A 20,481-nucleotide genomic window follows, 5' to 3' on the forward strand; every position below is an offset into this window, starting at 1 on the left:
AACATGTTCTGATGTACACTTTCTGATCAGCAAAATGTGAACAAGCATTAAAATGTTGAAATAAAAATTTCCATAATTTTCCACATCTAAGGCCCCGTACACACGGTCAGTTTGGTTCATTTTCATCGGACCAAACCGACCGTGTGTATAGGCTATCGATCTGTTTTCTTTCGGTCCAAAATTTTAAAACATGCTTCAAAACCGAACCGATGGACCGCTGCCCCATCGGACCAAACCGATGGTTAGTACAGAAAAGCATCGGTTCAAAACCCGTGCATGCTCAGAATCAAGTCGACGCATGCTTGGAAGCATTGAACTTCGTTTTTTTTCAGCACGTCGTGTGTTTTACGTCACCACGTTCTGACCCGATCGGATTTTGAACTGATGGTGTGTACACACATCAGACCATCAGGCCACTTCAGCGGTGAACCGATGAAAACGGTCCGACGGGCCAGTCTCATCGGTTTGGTCCGACCGTGTGTATTCGGCCTTATGGTGCCCCTTCTCCATGTTTGATCAGCTAGCCTCTTGGATGGTGTTATGCCTTCCCCATCCGGATTTCACTAGTGGTACCGTTAGCTTTAATCATTATTTATTATGATTTTTGACTATATTCTTGCTTGATTGACCATTGCCACTTTCTCAAGTTTTCTACATATTTCTGCAGTCTCTGTTCACTTCTTCTACAGTACAATTTATTATCCAGCTTGTTCCATATGTACTTTCTGGTTTCCACACATAGGGCGCTGCTTTATAGTTTCCTTTTCTTGTTATCCATTTTTCCAACGGTTGGCGGCTGCACTGGGTTCCAGTCGATCTAACCCCACCGATCTATGACACCCTTATACATGACGGACATCTCCCAGGTATGGATATATGGCATGTTCTACTGGTTTGTAAATATTTAGCTTCAAGGGAGTCTATGGCCTGGCACAAGCATGCAGCCAGTAAAGCCAGGACCAGGGTGACAGCACCTTAACCCACATCTCTAGAAAAATGTTAGCAACTGCAGCTCCGTTATTTCAGACACAGGATGATACGATTTTTTGAAACCTTCTTATATTACCCTTTACATTGTGGCCGGACTGCAGAGAACTTCTTAGGCCACACTATTTAATTGACATGGTGCGCATGCATTGACAACAGATAGGGAGTAAATATCTCCTTGCCAGCTTGTTATGATCTGAAATAATTTGCCTGGTCTGACACCATTCTCTTCCTCTTCACACTTCGACTTTCATTCATTTTCAGATGTGATTGGTTTTCATGTTCTAACACTTACCTGTCATTCATCTCTCCAAGGGCAGCGCACATTCCAGACACACAGCATGAACCATACTAACACAATTTCATGGAATATAAGCTACTTTGCTGAATAGGCTTGGAGATTATTATATAGAAGAGAAACTATGTGCATTACTGTCATTGTATTTTACATTTTATTAAGTGCATTGTCTGAAAATGAGAACTACTTAAGGAGGGAATGAGAGCTCTGTAATAACAGTATCTTTTCTTGGTTCCATAGTTGCAGACAGACCTCTTTAAAAAAAACAGTAGTTTGTATCCTGTGATTTATTCTATTAGCTGTTTTATCTGACCAGATCTTAACTTGGCCAGACTTTGCTGCTTAAGGTGTTAAATGTCATTTTGCATATTGTATGTGTATAGCCAACATACTCATAGTATGTGAAAAATCTTTTGTCTTCTGCTAACCTTGTGTATTAACCCTCAGCAATTTTATATGTACCAGTAGCTTTATACATACTGTAAATACTGTATATATCCAACAAAAAACAATGCCCAAAACAGAGAAACCAAAATATTGCAGCTTACCAGTTCTTGGATGAGGTGACTGCATTGATTTTCCTTTTTCAGGCTTTTTTTCTTTATTTTTACCAGGTAATCCAACAAATAACACAGGCCCAGATTGACAAAAGAAATACAACGGCGTATCTCCTGATACGCTGTCGTATCTCTGTTTTAGGGTCTTCCTAACTATGCGACTGATTCATAGAATCAGTTACGCATAGTTAGCCCTAAGATCCGACAGGTGTAATTGATTGATTACACTGTCGGATCTTAGGATGCAATACCTCGGCCGCCGCTGGGGGGAGTTTGCGTCGTAAACCAGCGTCGGGTATGCAAATTAGTAGTTACGGCGATCCACAACGGTTTTTCGCATTCGCTACGTCGCTGCTAGTCTAGTTTCCCGTCGCAAAGTTAGTCGTCAATTTTGCTGCCCTAACTTTACACAGCCCACGTATGTGCTGTATAAAGTATGGCCGTCGTTCCTGCGTCGAAATTTGAAAATGTTTTGTTCTTGCGCAAGACGTCCGGGAATACGAAAGTACGCTACGCACGTCGCCGTTCGAAAAAATGACGTCACTGTGCAAAGCACGGCGGGAATTTCAAAACGGAGCATGCGCAGTAGGTCCGGCGAGGGAGCGCGCCTAATTTAAATGGCACACGCCCCTTTGAATTACGCAGGATTACGCCGGAGGCCGCCAGCGTAAGTTTTCATGCAAGTGCTTTCAGAATCAGGCACTTGCGATGAAAACTTGCGGCGGTGTAACGTATCTACGCCGCTGCGATTCTACGTGAATCCGGGCCACAATTCCTATCCCTGGGTGGCTACACCCACTTCTCCAGTGTATCTAGGGAGGCACCCATGGTGTCACTTGGCTGCTGTCCAGAATAGGACTAGGACTACAAACTTCTTCCTGTCTTCATCTCCATAACATGGGGGAACTGGAGGATTAGTAGATTTTAGATAGCTTAAAAGATGAGATTGCTTGTGGTTTCCCTTCAAACCACAGGAAGTTACAACAGTTAAAATTGCAGGAAGATACAATTAAGGACCCACCCCCCAAAAACCCAAGTGCTCAAAAAAGGGCAGATCACGTGGTCTTTTTCTGCTGTCCGTCTTCTATATTTCTATAAGGGCACTGCTATTCTCTCAAACATAACAGGTATTTTCTGTGCTTGCTAAAATGTTGTTAACCTGAAAAATAAAATGAACACAACCACTACATCCTTTGGCCTAGCTGTTCAGCCAGCTAGCGTTGGGGCCCAGTCTTTATCGTGGTGCACATGAGTACAGTCCCAGTAATGTCAGTCTGAGCAATACAGCCACAGGGGTAACACTGTTCAGTTGTCATCTCACTTCTGGATCTGCCTGGAGCAAACTTCCAAAGCTTCATCTCCCATGATTCAATGCTGCCATTCATCAAGTCTCTTGAGCTTCTTCTGCTTGTCAGTTCCCCCTGGTGGATGTCGGTGAGGTAGTGTTAACCCATTCAGTCCATTGGAAGCATAGAGAGGACTACAGCACAGTGTCCTAAACAGGGTGGATTTGATTTAAACCAAGTCTATGTAAATCATGATTTAACGCACTAGTAAACTGGCAAAAGTCGTATTACTTTACACACAAATCCTCTATCTCCTGTTACTCCCAAGAGAAAAACTTTAAGCTCCACTCCCGATGGTACAGGGATCCTCAATCTTTACATTAAGTGTTTCCATCTGTACCTCCCTTGTGTTGGAGGTGCAGCTCGACAGACGGTAGCTACCTCCATATTTGGTGAAAATGCCTGCCCATTCAGCCCCTTTGGTCTCATGTTTTTGCCATATACAGCAGGCTCAATGATTGCCCCCTGACGCCCTCTCTGGAAATAGCTTTTTTGTCCATGCTGCCTGGCTCCATAGCTTCCCAGAAATGCACCTTGTTACGCTTCTTCCTGTTGGCCGCAAGACAGCTTATTCCCCAATTCTGGAAAACTACTACCGCCCCCCCCCTGTCCTTATGGGTCTCTGCGGTCAAATACATCATCCTCATGGAGGAAATGCTGGCCTTAGATAATGACACTTGTGATAAATTTAAGACCTTGTGGCTCTTATGGATCGATTACTCTACCTCGGATTCCCTGAAGACGTTACTAACACCTCAGAGCCAACACTGAAGTTCGACCTACATCCGTTTCTCAGGTTTGACGTGTCATGGTCTGCTCGGTCCAACTTTTCTCTTTCCCCTCACTCTTCTTCCCCCCTTCCTCCTTTCTCCCCTTCTTTTTCCGCCTATTTTTTCTCATCTACTAGTCAGATGTCATGCTAATTGTTTTTATTTCACTGACCCTCACTGCTCTTTGTATAACATATCATTGTCTGTCCAGTAAAGGCGGCGACTTGCATTGGACACGCTACATACAGTGTTTGGACAGCATGACGTGCAGTGTATCGTTTTATGTTATGGACATCTGACATTTGTCTGTGTTGTATTAATCTGTAAAAAAGCAATAAAAAAATATATTAAACTTTAAAGCACTAGTAAAAAGGCTTGATTTAAATCAACTCAATTTAAATACAAATTTTTAAAAAGAGCAACTGTCATCTCTGTCCCATTGCAGCTCCTCCTCTGACCCACTGTTGACTTACCAACAGTCCCATTCACTTTAATGGGACAACTGGTGATGCGATAGTGACACTTCTTGTTGGTTGTTAGAATCTTTAATATTTGCAAACAAAATGGAGGTTTCCAATTTAAAAAAAAAAAAGTTGTCAGGTTAGTAAAACAGTGATATCAGAACGGATTCAATCCTACAGTTTGTAGTGTACATATATTTGCAAAACAATAGGGTAAAGGGATATTCCTGAACTTTGTTTTATCTCATGGTTACTGTGATATTGTGTGAATGCATCAATGCAGTGCATGTTATCTCAGCTTGCAGAGCTTGGATTCATTGAATGACTTTACCAAAAATTTAAATATTGCAGAATATACAGCTTCATGCTACATAACTAAGCTCCATTTAATGCTGAAAAATTCAATTATTAATGTATCTTAAATAGAAAACCATCTTTAGACAGATTTTTTACTCCAAAAGCACTTGGCTACCCTTAATTTATATGCCTAACGGTCCAACATTTGCAAGGTCTCTTGCTGGCATCTTCTCCTTAGCTTCTTCTGGATGCTGGTCTTCAGACATCTTGATTAGCTGGTCCGGAATGACAAAACTCTGTGAATGTGTAGAAATTCAGTCATCCCGGCACATACACAGTCACAGTGCTGGAGGGTATATTGAAATGCACATGCACAGCTAGGGCCTGGTTCACACCTATGCAGGTTTCAGTTTGCATAGTCCAGGTGCATTTTGTGTTTTTCAATACACATTTGTGATCCATTGAAGTCTATGGAACCAAAAACCAGAAAAAGGGCCCTTTCCATAAAATGCACAGATGTGAACATGACCCATAGGAAACCATGTTAAATGGACTGCAGTGCGTTTCTGCAAAACTTAAAATGCACTAAAAAATGCATAGGTGTAAACCAGGCCTTAGGGAACATTCTAAGATTGACTGAAAGTAGGCAGGTAGTTATATTTTAATGTAGAAGAGACATTGCATGTCACTTCTGCAATAAACAGCATGCCTGCCTGTATTTTTTTTTATGAAAAAGACTTTAGTTTCACTTTAAGGGATAAAAAATGATTAGCTTGTGGGAGGGGCTTAAGGCACCCCTGCAGGGATGCTTTGGAACTGCACTCACTAATACCTAAATCTGGGAAAGAAGCTCTGGTCATGTAAAATTAACTTTAGGGCAGAATTAAAAACATAGAAGTGAGCAGTAAATGTGCACAAATAACTCCTTGTAATCTGTGACCATACTTCTTACTGCTAACACTAAGCACACTTTCTGTTATAGAACACCTCTCCCTCCCTGTTTGCATCATTTCCGAGCCAGTACTGTGGAGCATGTATTGGTCTCCACCAACTCAGCAGTCCCATCAAATCACTCCCAGTGACAAGATTCTGTATGTTGCTATTGGACACAGGAAACACAACTCTCCATAACTCCATGCTTTCTCTGCTTACTGGGGCCCCTCTATATCTCTCTCGTCCATGATTTCAGGCTGGGTCCCTAGGCACTCTGTGCCATGGAGTCAGTTACAGTAAAAGGGAAACCACTGGCTAGTGAAGGGGCCAAGCATAACACCCCTTCACTACCAGAGTAACCATCATCTTTGTCATTTCACCTGTTTTCTGGCTGGTTGTTTGCTTTAGCAAGTGACACAAATATGGGAGTCATTAGCAACAAAAATCTATATTCCTCTGGACATTATTCTGCTTATTAGATCTCTGTACTGTACCTTCTCTAACTTCAGTCCCCTTATTGCAAGCTATCTTTTGATATGCTGTGCCTGCACCCCTTTAGAGACTTCAGACCAGGCAGTGTAAATGAACATATAAAGTAACAGTTCTCAGATACCTTCCACACACTTTCCTATACGAAGCTTTCTAGTGCCCCATGAAGTGAAAGTACCTTAGGCATATGGCTGTATCTATAAAGGGTCCTTCTGAAGGCAAAAGAGTTAGCAAGCAATCCCTTAACCACTTAAGACCCAGACCAAAATGCAGCTAAAGGACCTTGCCCCTTTTTGCGATTCGGCACTGCGTGGCTCCCAAACAAAATTGGCGTCCTTTTTTTCCCACAAATACAGCTTTCTTTTGGTGGTATTTGATCACCTCTGCAGTTTTTATTTTTTGCGCTATAAACAAGAATAGAGCGACAATTTTGAAAAAATGCAATATTTTTTACTATTTGCTATAATAAATATCCTCCAAAAATATATAAAAAACAAATATTTTTTTTCCTCAGTTTAGGCCGATACGTATTCTTCTACCTATTTTTGATTAAAAAAAAAACGCAATAAGCGGTTGGTTTGCGCAAAATTTATAGCGTTTACAAAATAGGGGATAGTTTTATTGCATTTTTATGAATTTTTTTTTACTACTAATGGCGGCGATCAGCGATTTTTTTCATGACTGCGACATTATGGCGGACACTTCGGACAATTTTGACACATTTTTGGGACCATTGTCATTTTCACAGCAAAAAATGAATTTAAAATGCATTGTTTATTGTGAAAATGACAATTGCAGTTTGGGAGTTAACCACAGGGGGCGCTGATGGGGTTATGCATGACCCCAAGTGTGTTTACAACTGTAGGGGGGTGTGGCTGTAGGTGTGACGTCATCGATTGTGTCCCCCTATAAAAGGGATCACACAATCGATGATGCCGCCACAGTGAAGAACGAGGAAGCTGTGTGGGACCGATTGCGGGACTCCAGCGGCGATCGGGTCCGCGGGTCCCGCGGTCACAGAGCTTCGGCTGGGGCACGGGAGCTCACCGCGGGCTCGCGCCCGTGGCCCCACGGCTGGGCATATATACGTTGATGTGCCCAGCCGTGCCATTCTGCCGACGTATATCGGCATGAAGGGGTCCTTAAGTGGTTAAAGTTCCTGATCTGGTAACAATCCATAAAAGGCAGTAAGTCCATGACCCCACTAGGAACCCCAACTGGGCTCCAACTACCCTCCACAAAGGGTTGGTTCACTTCGGAAGAGTAACAGATACATCTTGGCAGTCTTTCCCCAACAGCTCTCCAGGGCACAAAGTGTGCCCTATATATATGGTATGACCTGCAGATGGCGGCAACCCTCCTTAAAGAGCAGGGAAACCCAGTCAGCAGCATTATCCGAGAAAAATAACATCACGGACATCACAGTTAAGTGCAGCAAGACATCAGCTTTATTTGGACATTGGTGTATAAAGCATAAACAGTCAACGCATTTCGGGAAAGCAGTGCGGCCGCTTTATGGGGGCGCCAGACCAATTTGCCTCTGGAAACCTGCCCCCCACCGTGCGGGGGGGGGGCAGCTTTTTTGCCGCACACCTGCAAAGTGCCACCCTAGATCTGGGCCTTGTCGGCCTAGGCCAAGATACAGCGTTGATTACAATACGAAGGTCGCATTATACTTTCAATATATTGTTAGACTAGACATGTCCAAAACTTAGTATTTAACTGTAATGTCACCTTTACCAAAAACATATTAACTCTCTATAGTTAGTATAGTTTCATTCCCCATTGGAGGGGGAGCTATAAAGTTAGAGAATTGTCAAGGATGGAAACCAAGTGGATTTATATCCTTAAGAGTTACATCCCGCATGGATTAAAACGTAGATTGGGATGTCAATAGCTTCATAGATAATTTCTGACTTTTCCATTTGCAATATATATATATTTTATAGTTTGTTCTTGTATATATTATATATATGAATGTAGCTGAACATTTATAATTGCAGCCTTTCAATTTAATATATGGAATTTATTTATATTACAGTCAAATGTGAGATGCTAACATTGTTTCTGGATGCAGAAGTACTTTGTTTCCTTCTCTTGGGGACACTCAAGTTTGGGTGGGGCTGGTTCACATTGATGCGATTTAGCATGCAATTTGACATGTCAAATTGCATGCCAAATCGGTGACATTTGCGGCGCCGCACCAATTTCCAAAAGTAGTTTATGTACTACTTTTGGCAAATTCCGGGTGCGAGGTCCAGAAACCTGCACAGATTTCTTTGAAATTGCCCCCAAAATCGGGACTGATATGCATTCCCACAGTCAGTGTGAACTAGGGCTAAATGTGAAAGTGAGGCTTGGTTGCTGTTCTTTCTCATCACTCAGGCTGCAGAGATGAAAGCAAGGCTTGAACCACAAAGTTTCTTATTTGGTGCAGTTGCAGGAAATAATGCTCATGCCCTGGAAGAAGTCCTTTTGTCGATGAAACTGGTCAGGCTGATCTCTATGTTCCTGTTATTGCGCACTTTACATGTTTGGATGTTCTGTGGCAGCCGCCTTCCTTTTTTATCATGCAATGCTGTTTTTACTGAATGTGTGTAAGTACAACACTTTATATTAAATGCAACCCATAAGAGGTTTTACACTATCCAGCTTTTTATATTTTATTTGGATCTGACTACATCATCGTTGTTTGGGTGGAGTCCCCTGGATGCTCTGGAGCTGTTCCTAATATGGTTCCTTTGTACCTGCTGATGACCCCTACCGGGACATATTCATCAAAGGGGTGGTTCCCCCGAAATTCATTTTTAAAAAAAAAAAATCCTTTCTCCCGCTGATTAAGTGTACAATAATGTACTCACCCGTCCCATTAATCTACGCGCCGTCACTCTTGAATCATCAGAAAGTAAACTTTGTAAAATAGAGCGATGGACATTTTTTATCTTAGCTCCTGGCAGTCTGAAGCCCTGGCAGTCTGAAGTCTGTGTCTTCCGGGATGCGGCGAATGCTGTACTAAGTTAAAATGGTGCTATTGTATCCGCCCTCGTCACATTACTGGCTGCAAGAGTCATGTGACTTGCGGAAATAGCACAATATTTTAAAACATGCTGTAGAGATTTCTCTCCCTGAAAAGTGACGCTGCATTCCCAAGAGGCATAGCGGCTATACAAGAAGAATTCGACACACCCATCCCCGCTCAGACAGACCAGGAAGTGCCTCTTCACAGTGCCTAAAGCAAGGTAAACAATCGTTTTAAAAATTTTATGCTGACGAACAGTTTTTAGGCTAACTGTGCACTTGTTTTTAAGGCTAAGTTGTTAGATAGGGTGAACTACCACTTTAAGCCTCTTTGACCCTTCGTAATAAAGGGTCCAGGTTCTCTGGCAAGAGTCCAACTTATTGTGGTGGTGGCGTGTGTTGACTTGGGGAAGGGATTGGATAACCTTATTCACAGCTGAATAATGGAATTTGGGATTTGACCATTATGGTCCATTTGAGAAAATGATTTTTCTGGGCAGTTAATTTTTTTTATATAATTTTTTTAATATTTTTAATATCAATCACTGTAGCGCAACACACCTTTATTTTGTTCCCTATAGTGACTTTGAAATATGTGTCCTCCTTTCTATTACTTATTAACATTAAAATACCTAAAGGATGTAACAAGTCATGATATTTAGCTATTTCCCAAGAAACAAGACAAGTCTAGAGCTGGATTTTACCATGTCAGTCTCAAATAATCCTACTGAAACCTCTTAAAACTGTTTCACCTGACAGGACAAGCATTCAACCCTTTCAGGTTTCACTTTCCCAGTGTAAACACATCAAGTTCGGACAGCCAGTCCTATAATAAATCAGATCATCCATACCATTGCCTGGCATCCTATTGTTCATTTGCCTTTAATGTTTACTGTGGATATCTCTGTATTGTTGAGTCGGTGCACTTGAGTGATTTTTTTTTTTTTTTGTGCAAGTCTCTGAAATGTGACTTCTACATACAGCCTGCATCATTTCATAACCACCATGTGCTAGAGTCTTTATCATGTTTAAGAGAAGGCTTGCAATTTGTATCTGAGCTGATGAACCTCATCTGGCCTATTTCTAATTATAAGAATGGAAAAAGCAAACATGGGCCTGAGAAGCACACTTAACATAGACACAGAACTCTCAGGAAAAGTCTGAAGTGTTTTTCTTGATGAAGACTGTGCAAAACAAAAATTATTTTGGTAAGCCTTTTGTTCAGTTGCATGCGTGTTGGAAGTCAAACAGGGTTTATACTGTACATCATCCAATGTTAAATATTAACAACACAGAAGGTTTGCTGCACATACAATTTAATAAAAAAATATAAACAATACAAAAAAGATCCATGGTGTAAAAAGTTAACAGTTTTGGGCAATATTGATAATGCCCTTCTTCAAAACCAAACACATCCAATTACATGAACATACACAGAGATATTTACGGTATATCAGTTAGGTACGGAAAAGCACATATTGGTACAAGAATGCTTCGTAAATAGGTTGGAAATTAGCCTGGCAGTTGATAGCGCGTAGAACCGAGGAACATTTTTTTTTTTTTTAATTGAATGAAGAATTTGAAATCTCTCACAAGTAACCTCTACTTATAAAATGGATTTCTACAAATGATTGTGTTCTAAGCTGGGGAATTTCAACCATTCATTCATAATACTGAGAAGAGAAGGTTCATTAACCACTACACTTCATGTCATAATTTACTATACTTATTAAATCAATTTGTAGAGATTGTTTTTTTCCATTATAAAACAAGTACAACTCCAGACACCTTTTGTTGTAGATTTTGGATAGGGTGGGCGAATGTTAAAATCTCTATCAGATGTAGCCAGGTGCTTGGTTAGAGAGAGTGAGTTAGGACACTGCTGCAGTGCTCTATGTGCTCCCAATGGACTTTAGCTGAATGGGTTAACACCACCTTGCCTCCATCCACCAGGGGGAGCTAACAAGCAGAAGGAGCTCAAGAGACTTGATGGTTGGCAGTACTGAATCATGAGAAATTAAAGGAACACTAAAGGTTTGTTTTTTATTAGATCAATTGATTGCTGTAAGCTAGAGCATTTAAATATCACTTACCTCGTTTTTCCTTTTGACCTCCAAAATACAGTAATCCAGGTTTGAAAATGCCATTACCTGTCACTCATCCTCTTGCTTTCCACCAGCATCTGAGCCGTTTTGCATGGTGGAAAGCAGAATGCGTGAAGATGCTATTTTATCCCTCACAGGCATGGAGGCTAAGCCTAATGGGAACTGTAGTTCCCATTAGGCCGTGATGTAGCAAGAATGAATGTGCACTGCAAACCAGGAAGTCAGTGAGAATAATGATTCAGGAGTGACTGAGGTGAATAAAACAGCTCGATTTCAACAGGTATCAAACTAGTTATAATGCAAAACATTACTTTTTACTTCATCAGCTACTGTCAGGCTTTAATTTAAGAGGAAAATATTTTTGTCTTTACAACCCCTTTAAGTTTGTGAAGTTCGCTTCAGGCAGATCCAGAAGTGAGCCGAAATCTGAACAGTGGGACCCCTGTGGCTGTATCGCTTAGACTGACGTTTGTGGGTCTCAACGCTAGCTGGCTGAACAACTAGGACTAAGGAATGCTCACTCAGATAGATGCTTCACAAGAACTTTGTCTATTGTCCATAATAAGGGGTACCTCTTTAGGGAGTCTTTAATTTTATTGCTGCCATTCATATAGAGTGCACACTAAAGTGGATATAGCCTACTGTTACAGAGGATTTATTCTTAACAAGCACCATTAGGGGAACAGACAACGCTTGTTCTAGAGAAACGTGTCCTCGCAATGTGATGTCATTCCGCACATTGGGAGGACACTCCGGCGGAGTTAGTTTGTCATATACCTTTCATGACGGAAAGACATTATTTGTAAGTGCACTTTTTAAGATTTAATAAATAAATAAATATTATGCCATACATACTACACTATGTCGGATCCTTCTGTCTTTAACCATTACATTGAGTGATCATACTTAGGATCAGAGAGGCAGCCGTCCCTGGAGATAGAATCTCAGTGGCTGCAGAGCAGCAAGGCATGTGGTGATATCGCTGAGATCCCATGTTCAGTTAAGGAGCCCATTTATCTACTGTGGTGGAGCAGTTCATTTGGCACATCTCTCCTCACCTCTTTGTGGGTGGTGCAGATATTGATTGGTGTGGTGGAGCACAATGTGTTGGACTTTTTTATTTTTTTGTAAAATAACCCAATCTACCAAGTGGCTCCTGCGAGGCTAACGCTACACAGATATCGACACAAGTAAAAGATCAGGAAAAGCAGTAGGAAGTTCCCTGTGATGCTGTCTACGTTTTTCCTCATTTATTCCAATGTAATATTATGACCCAGACAGGAAGTAAAAAAAAATCTGCCAATTGAAACATGTTTTTTTTGCTTTATTTTTATTTGCACATTTTTACTGGGGCAGAAAATTAAGTGGAATCCCCAACCGGACACAGTAAGGGCTTGTTCACACTATGTGAAGTAATTGACATTTTTCTGCACCTGATCAACAATAGTAGTCATCACAATCCTGGTGTAATGTGTGGTGTGAAAAACACAGACATGGGCTAGTACTATAGGTCACGGCTCCAAAACAAATCACAATGTGCCGCTGTGTGAACTCCACAAGTGAAGTGTGAGTTTGGCACACTTCGATAATCAAAAAAGTAAACTTTCACTGCCTGTCACAATGGACACCGGCCGGCATGCTAAAATGGAGCATTTTGTCATGTGGGCCTTAAAAGTGGGGAGAGGTTTGAACCCCTTACCTCTCAATGTAAAAACAGAAACAAATATGAACTTGGAAAGACTTTATAGTAGGTTTACCATAAGGTCAAATAGGTTTTCAGTTTGTAGCTGGTCAACCTTGAAATCCAATGTCATGATTAAAAAATTTTCATGTAGCAGTCTCACACGTGATTTCTTTTCAACACATTCTCTTTATATTACTGCTAAAATGAGAATGTACACCAAAAGCCTGTATAACCATGTGCAGTTTCTGCATCCTGATTGGATGTATACCTCCAAAGGCCACTACACAACACTTTGCCTGTTAAAAGTGGCTAATGTCACATGTAACCTGCCTCTCACTGTTAGAGGATAGTTTATTTACATGAATGTGATTTTTGAGTTAAATACAAGAACAATAAGCACAAATGAAAGGATGATGCACAGATGAATGTGTGGAAGCAATAGAGCACTTAAGTTAACAGGGGATAGAAAATGTTCCGTAATGCCACATAGCGGCTAGAGAACTGAATCTAGTCTGAGCTGCCAAAAGGTTTAATAGGCACATTCAAAGTTGAACATGCAAGAGAAACATCAAATAGCAAAACAAAAAGTGCCAGACTAATTCCTTCCCTGAGAATATCAGCATGGTTATGGATTATTATACCAGAAATATGTAAACCTAACATTTCCCTGCCTTCATCAGGGACAGAAGAACATTTGCATTTAGCTTTACTTGCGTTTCTCCAAACTATGTGTATTGCTGGAAAAATCATGAACAATAAATGGTCGGCTGCAACCTTGTTTCAAATTCAAGGCATCATCTTCATTCCAAAAGTGTGGCTGATTATTTTCTTAGGAAATGCTCTTTTTTACGCTCATTGCCCATAATAACACACCAGAGTCCAGGCTATAATAATGGGCATCAGTCATTTCCATGGCTGCTAGCATGATAAAATGAGACAAATAAATGTAAGCAGTACCAGCATAATAAAATATTATATTTTTGTTAGAATATTATATTCTTTAAGTCAAACATTATTAAAAGTTTTGTCTATTGAAGAAAATAACTCTGGAAAAGAGTTGGGTATGTCATTCTAAATTTACAAATATATTTGCATTGCTGCCTACATTGTAAAATAAATTCTTTGCTTTTTTTTTTAACCACTGTTCCAATATATGAAAGATTAATATGAACATTATTCTCTAGATTGATGATGTCCGGGTGCTACCCCTAATATCCAGTGCATGTTCCAAATCCTTTTCCTACATTGGACCTTTACTTAAAGAGTAAAGTTTGGTTAACAGCCTACAGAGATTCCATTATATCAGTTATTCTCTATGTAGTCTTGATTTTCTTCTAGCCTTTTAGATCAGAAGTGTATCCTGTCCTAATAGGTGAATTACATTGATGATATCCTAATGGACTAGGAAAAGATAAAGCTGACAGATTATGAATGAATGAATGAATGAAAACTTATATAGCGCAACACTATATTTTTGATACTTGATATTTCTATGAAAAGGTTGATGAAGTAGGCATTGACAAACATTTTTTTTATAGATTGCCTACTATTAGGGAGATCAGAGTAATTTAAGCAAAATTAACACATGATCGGAATTTCTGATGGAAAAAGTCTGACTGACTTTTTCCATCGGAAATTCCGACCGTGTGTATGCCCCATCAGAGTGATTACATCAGAAATTCTGATGAATTCCATCAGAGTTTACATAGAGAACATGTTCTCTTTTCCTCAGATGGAATTCCTTTGGAATTCCGATGTGAGTTTGGTCGGGCTAAAGCCTGGTCGTGTGTACGGGGCATGAGAGAGAGAAGCTCACCAAAAATGAAACTCCTATAGCAGGGTATACCGACAATTTTACTATGTGGGTACTCACATCCCCTGCTGCCAATGCAATGCCACCAGCTAGCCCCCCCCACAGTACAGAGCTCCCCCTGAGGGCATAGAGTTCTCCCACCACTCCCCAGTGAGCACCAGTCAGAAGTCCTGTCACTGGTAAACACAGGAGTTGTCAGAGTAAGTATGTAGAGCACTTGCTTCTGTGTTTACCAGTAACAACTGAAACATTGCAAAAGACAGTGCAGCTCCAGAGGAGTACTGCTCAATTCCAGCTGAAAAACAGGCATGTTGGAGTGCTACTGCTCTGATCCGTAGCTCTGTGCATTCTGCCGCTATACGCAGCTGACACAGAGATCCTGCTGCAGCCGTCTGTTCTCCCTGTAATGCAGGTGCAAAGGAGAGCATCCTTCCAGCTTAAGAATGCAATCAGACCTTGGAGAAAATCCATGGAAACCTTACTTTCTAAGCACCAGAGTCAGTGGTCTAGGAGATCCAAGATGGCGTTGAAGCAGGAGCAAGCAGAACAGCACCACATGCCTGTTGGTTCTCTCATACCATCATCTAGGTCAGTGAGTGACTCCATGGATTTCCATGAAGAGAGCTCTAATATTGTTGACATACTTGGGAATAGAGTAGCATATATGGTCTCTCCCCACTAAGCAAGACCTGGAGAGATTTGCCTGCTGAGTTGAGAGGGCATTTAAGTAGGACATCAAACAGCTGCAGTCTGACACTACCCAGCTGGGTAACAGGCTTTAAGCGTTAGAGCAGGGGTGCCCAACCTTAAGATTGAGGGCCACTTAAGCAACTTGGTTACCGATCCCGGGCCACAAGGAGCGGGCGGATGATAGGTCCGTGTCCACTCCGCATATGCAGAGCAGACATAGACCCAGCCCACTTTCCTCTATGGGCCCATCAATCCTATCCACCAAGATGGAAGGATGAAATCCCCTTCTTTTTATATTTTTTTGCAGATTGGATTGGAGGTAGGCAGGTGTAAACTGACACAAATCCGTTTACTTTTGCCGCTCCATACAGGTGAATGGAGGATCTGATTGGGTCCACCTAAAACAGACAGGTGGACCTGATTGGACTGGTCACGTGGAAGGGACCTAAGGCTGCCATCACACTGATGTGTTACGGTTTACTTACACCGTGGGTGCTGTGCTGTGCACTTGCGGCTTTCCTTAGTGTTAGCTGCACTTTGCCATATAAATCTTTTATACAGTTGTGCTCATAAGTTTATACACCCTGGCAGAACTTATGATTTCTTGCCCATTTTTCAGAGAATATGAATGATAACACAAAAACACTTCTTTCACTTGTGGGTTAGTATTTGGCTGAAGCCATTTATTATCAATCAACTGTGTTTACTATTTTTAAACCATAATGACTACTACCCAAATTATCCTGATCAAAAGTTTACATACCCTGGTGATTTTGGCCTGATAACATGCACACAAGTTGACACAAAGGGGGTTGCATGGCTAATACAGGTAGCCATCCTCATCTGTGATCTGTTTGCTTGTAATTAGTGTGTGTGTGTGTGTGTATAAAAGGTCCATGAGTTTCTAAACTGATGCATCTTTCACCCAGTACTGCACTGACGTTTCTGGATTCTGAGTCATGGGGAAAGCAAAAGAATTGTAAAAGGATCTGTGGGAAAAGGAAATTGAACTGTATAAAACAGGAAAGGGATATAAAAAGATATCCAAGGAATTGAGAATGCCAATCAGCAGTGTTCAAACTCTAATCTAGGTAGACCAACTAAAATTTCAGCCACAACTGCCAGGAAACTTGTTTGGGATGCAAAGAAAAGCCCACAAATAACTTCAGATTAAATACAAGACTCTCTGAAATCATGTGGTGTGGCTATTTCAAGATGCACAATAAGGAGACACTTGAAGAAAGATGGGCTGCATGGTCGAGTCACCAGAAGAAAGCTATTACTACGCAAATACCACAAATTATCAAGCTTACAATACACCAAACAGCACAGAGACAAGCTTTAAACCTTCTGGCACAAAGACATTTGGAGTGATGAGACCAAAATTGAGCTTTTTGGCCACAACCATAAATGCTACATTTGGAGAGGAGATGGTAAGGCCTATGATGAACGGTACACCATTCCTACTGTGAAACATGGAGGTAGATAGCTGATGTTTTGGGGATGTGTGAGCTACAAAGGCACAGGAAATTCGGTCAAAATTGATGGCAAGATGAATGCAGTATGTTATCAAAAAATACTGGAGGAACATCTGCCACGAAGCTGCGCACGGGACGTCCTTGGACATTCCAACATGACAATGATCCAAGACACAAGGCCAAGCCAACCTGTCATTGGCTACAGCAGAATAAAGTGAAGGTTTTGGAGTGGCCACCTCAGTCTCCTGACCTCAATAGCATTGAGCCACTCTGGGGAGATCTCAAATGTGCAATTCATGCAAGACAGCCCAAGAATTTACAGGAACTGGAGGCTTTTTTGCCAAGAGGAATGGGCAGCTTTACCATCTGAGAAGATAAAGAGCCTCATTCACAAATACCACAAAAGACTTCAAGCTGTCATTGATGTTGAAGGGGGCTTTATATTAAGAACTGGGGTATGTAAACTCTTGATCAGGGTAATTTGGCTAGTTTCTGTTGTAATTTTGATTTAAAAAGGATAAAAACAGTTGATTGATAATAAATGGCTGCAGCCAAACACTAGCCATGAGTGAAAGAAAAGTTTTCGTGTTATCATTCATATTCTCAGAAAAATGGCTAAGAAATCATAAATTCTGCAGGTTTATAGGGTATGTAAACTTATGAGCACACCAAATATGCAGATAACAGAAGTCTATGACTCAGTGCAGGTAACCTGCAGGTGCACTGTACCTCTAGATCAGTTTGAAAGCAGCACAGTGTAGCTAGTGTACCAGTGTAGAGAACAGATTCGCCTTTGATGTTAATTAAAAACCGACCTCAATCTTCACCTCTTGCTCAGGATTCCTGCAGTTATTGCTGGCTACTACTGTCCTCCAGGTGTAAACGGCACCTGTCGCCGTATTGCGTTCCATGCTGGAACGCATACGGCGACTGCACATTGACGTCATCGGCTCGCGCTGTCCGCGTTCCAGCGTGGAACACGGAAGTGCGCCGTATGATCACCGCTGTTTCCACATGCACCTGTCTGCTGCCTATAAATGCTTCCAGTCCACATTCAAACAGCGTTCTATTATTGTCGGCCGTAGCCAGGCCACGCTACAGACATTCTACTGGACAGATACCCTCAACTGAACAGCAGCGTCACCCGGATCCATGCTACCTCCGAGTCACCCATTATCTGCTTTCACGCTGCCAAGCATATTCCTGTTGCTGGGGACACCCCTAAGGCCCCGTACACACGACCAAACATGTATGCTGAAACTGGTCCGCGGGCCAGTTTCAGCATACATGTTCGGTCGTGTGTAGGCGCGAGCGGGCCGAATTCCAGCAAACATTTGCCCGCCGGGCCTTTTCCCAGCGGGCAAATATTCGTGGACGTGTTTTAAAACCGTCCGCTGGAATCCTGCCCGCTCGGACATGTACGGTCGTCAGTACAGACCTACCGTACATGTCCAGGCGCCCGCCGTCCCTCGCATGCGTCGAATGACTTCGACGCATGCGTGGAAGCCTTTAAATGGCAGGCCCGCCCACGTCGCCGCGTCATCGTCGCGGCGACGACGCGGACACGCCCCGCGTATTGTTTACGCGCGGACCTCTGTACGATGGTGTGTACAACCATCGTACAGAAGCCCTCTGGCAGGCATGTACGGTGAAAACGGTCCGACGGACCGGTTTCACCGTACGTGTTTGTTCGTGTGTACCCGGCCTAAGAGTTCTTGCAGCAGAAGTTCCTTCAGGACTGTAAACCATTACTGCCACAGTACCTTACTCATGGAAGTATTCCTATCCTCTGCAAACAGATAAGTACCATTACTACATTGCATTTACTACTTTAGAATTACCCGGTTCATATTTTGCATTTACTAAGTACTGTATTTGAATTTGCTTCCACTTTATACTACAGTACTGCTTGGGATACTTAGTGTGCTTCCAGCTGACAGCTGTGTAATATCTTAAAGGGACATACACTCTGAAACCATATGAGCTATAGTTGCCTCTCTCAAGTAAATGCTAACCGCATACAGTATTCTCATATGTTACATGCTTGACATTTGTTGCTTAAAGTATATGGGCCTGTGGCCTAAAATATTGAACATATTCGCTTAACCCTATTAGGCTAAGGCTTGAAGGTATGTTATACCCTCTCCCTTAGAAGCTCAATGCATTCCTCTATGTGAGTGATATAATGCAGAGAATCCCCAAACTTCTTATTTCTCTGATTAGAGTGACGCCTGGGGTCCGGTACTGATAATCACTATACATAGAGTAGTGCATTGAAATCCTTAATGTAGTTGTGCTCATTCACGTTTATTGTAATCTTTCAATGCTAGGGGTTAGAGGCATAATGTAGAAACTGAAAGGATGGACAGCCGCACCTCCAAAAAAAAACTTAGGTTGTCTTTATTTAAAAAAATTGATGGAAAATGCACTACAAATAACAGCAAAGGGTGGAATACAGCCTACGCATTTTGCACTGCTATAAGTGCTTAGTCATGGCATGTTGTAATGCCTCCACCCTTAGTAGCTCAATACATTCCTATATGTGAGAGAGATGATGTAGTGAACCCCCAAACTCCTTTTCTCTGATTGGAGTGACGCCTGGGGTCCAGTACTGACATTTTTACATAGCATAGAGAGGTGCATTGAAATCTTTCCCTAACCGCAGTTGTGGTTCACTCTCGTTCACCGTAGTTTTTGACACCGGGTGGGTATGGCTGGTGGCTGCTGCTGTCCTCCAGGGTGGTTATGGCTTGCAGCTACTACTGTCCCCCAAGCAGGCATGGCTGTCGGCTTCTGCTGTCCCCGAGGGCAGGTATGCCGACGGATGCTGCTATCCCCTAGGCGAATATGGCTGGTGGCTACTGCTGCCCCCCAGGGTGGGTATGGCTGGTGGTTGGTTCTGTCTTCCAGGGCGGGCATGGCTGCTGGCTGCTGCTATCCCCCAGGGCGGGTAGGACTGGTGACTGCTGCTGTCCCCCAGGGTGGGTATGGCTGGCGGCTGCTGCTGTCTCCCAGGGTGGGTATGGCTGGAAGCTGCTGCTGTCTTTCAGATCAGGTATGGCTTGCAGCTGCTGATGTCCCCCAGGTTGAGTATGGCTGGTGGCTGCTGCTCTCTTCCAGGGTGGGTATGGCTGATGGCTGCTGCTGTCTTCCAGATCAGGTATGGCTGGCAGCTGCTGTTGCTGTCCCCCAGGCGGGTATGGCTGGCAGCTTCTGCTGTCCCCCAGGGCAGGTATGGCTGGCAGCTGCTGCTGTCCCCCAGGGCAGGTATGGCTGGCAGCTGCTGCTGTCCCCCAGGGCAGGTATGGCTGGCAGCTGCTGCTGTCTCCCAGGGCAGGTATGGCTGGCAGCTGTTGTTGTCCCCCAGGCGGGTATGGCTGGCAGGTACTTCTGGCTGTCCCCCAAGGCAGGTACGGCTGGCAGGTACTGCTGGCTGTCCCCCAGGGTGGGTATGACTGCTGGGTACTGCTGACTGCCCCCCTGCTGGGTTCCACTGGTGGCTGTCGTCCATTCCTCACACTGATGCTCGGGGATGGCAGGTCGGGAACTTGCGAG

The sequence above is a fragment of the Rana temporaria genome, chromosome 8, assembly GCF_905171775.1.
Source record: "Rana temporaria chromosome 8, aRanTem1.1, whole genome shotgun sequence".
NCBI classification, from domain to species: domain Eukaryota; kingdom Metazoa; phylum Chordata; class Amphibia; order Anura; family Ranidae; genus Rana; species Rana temporaria.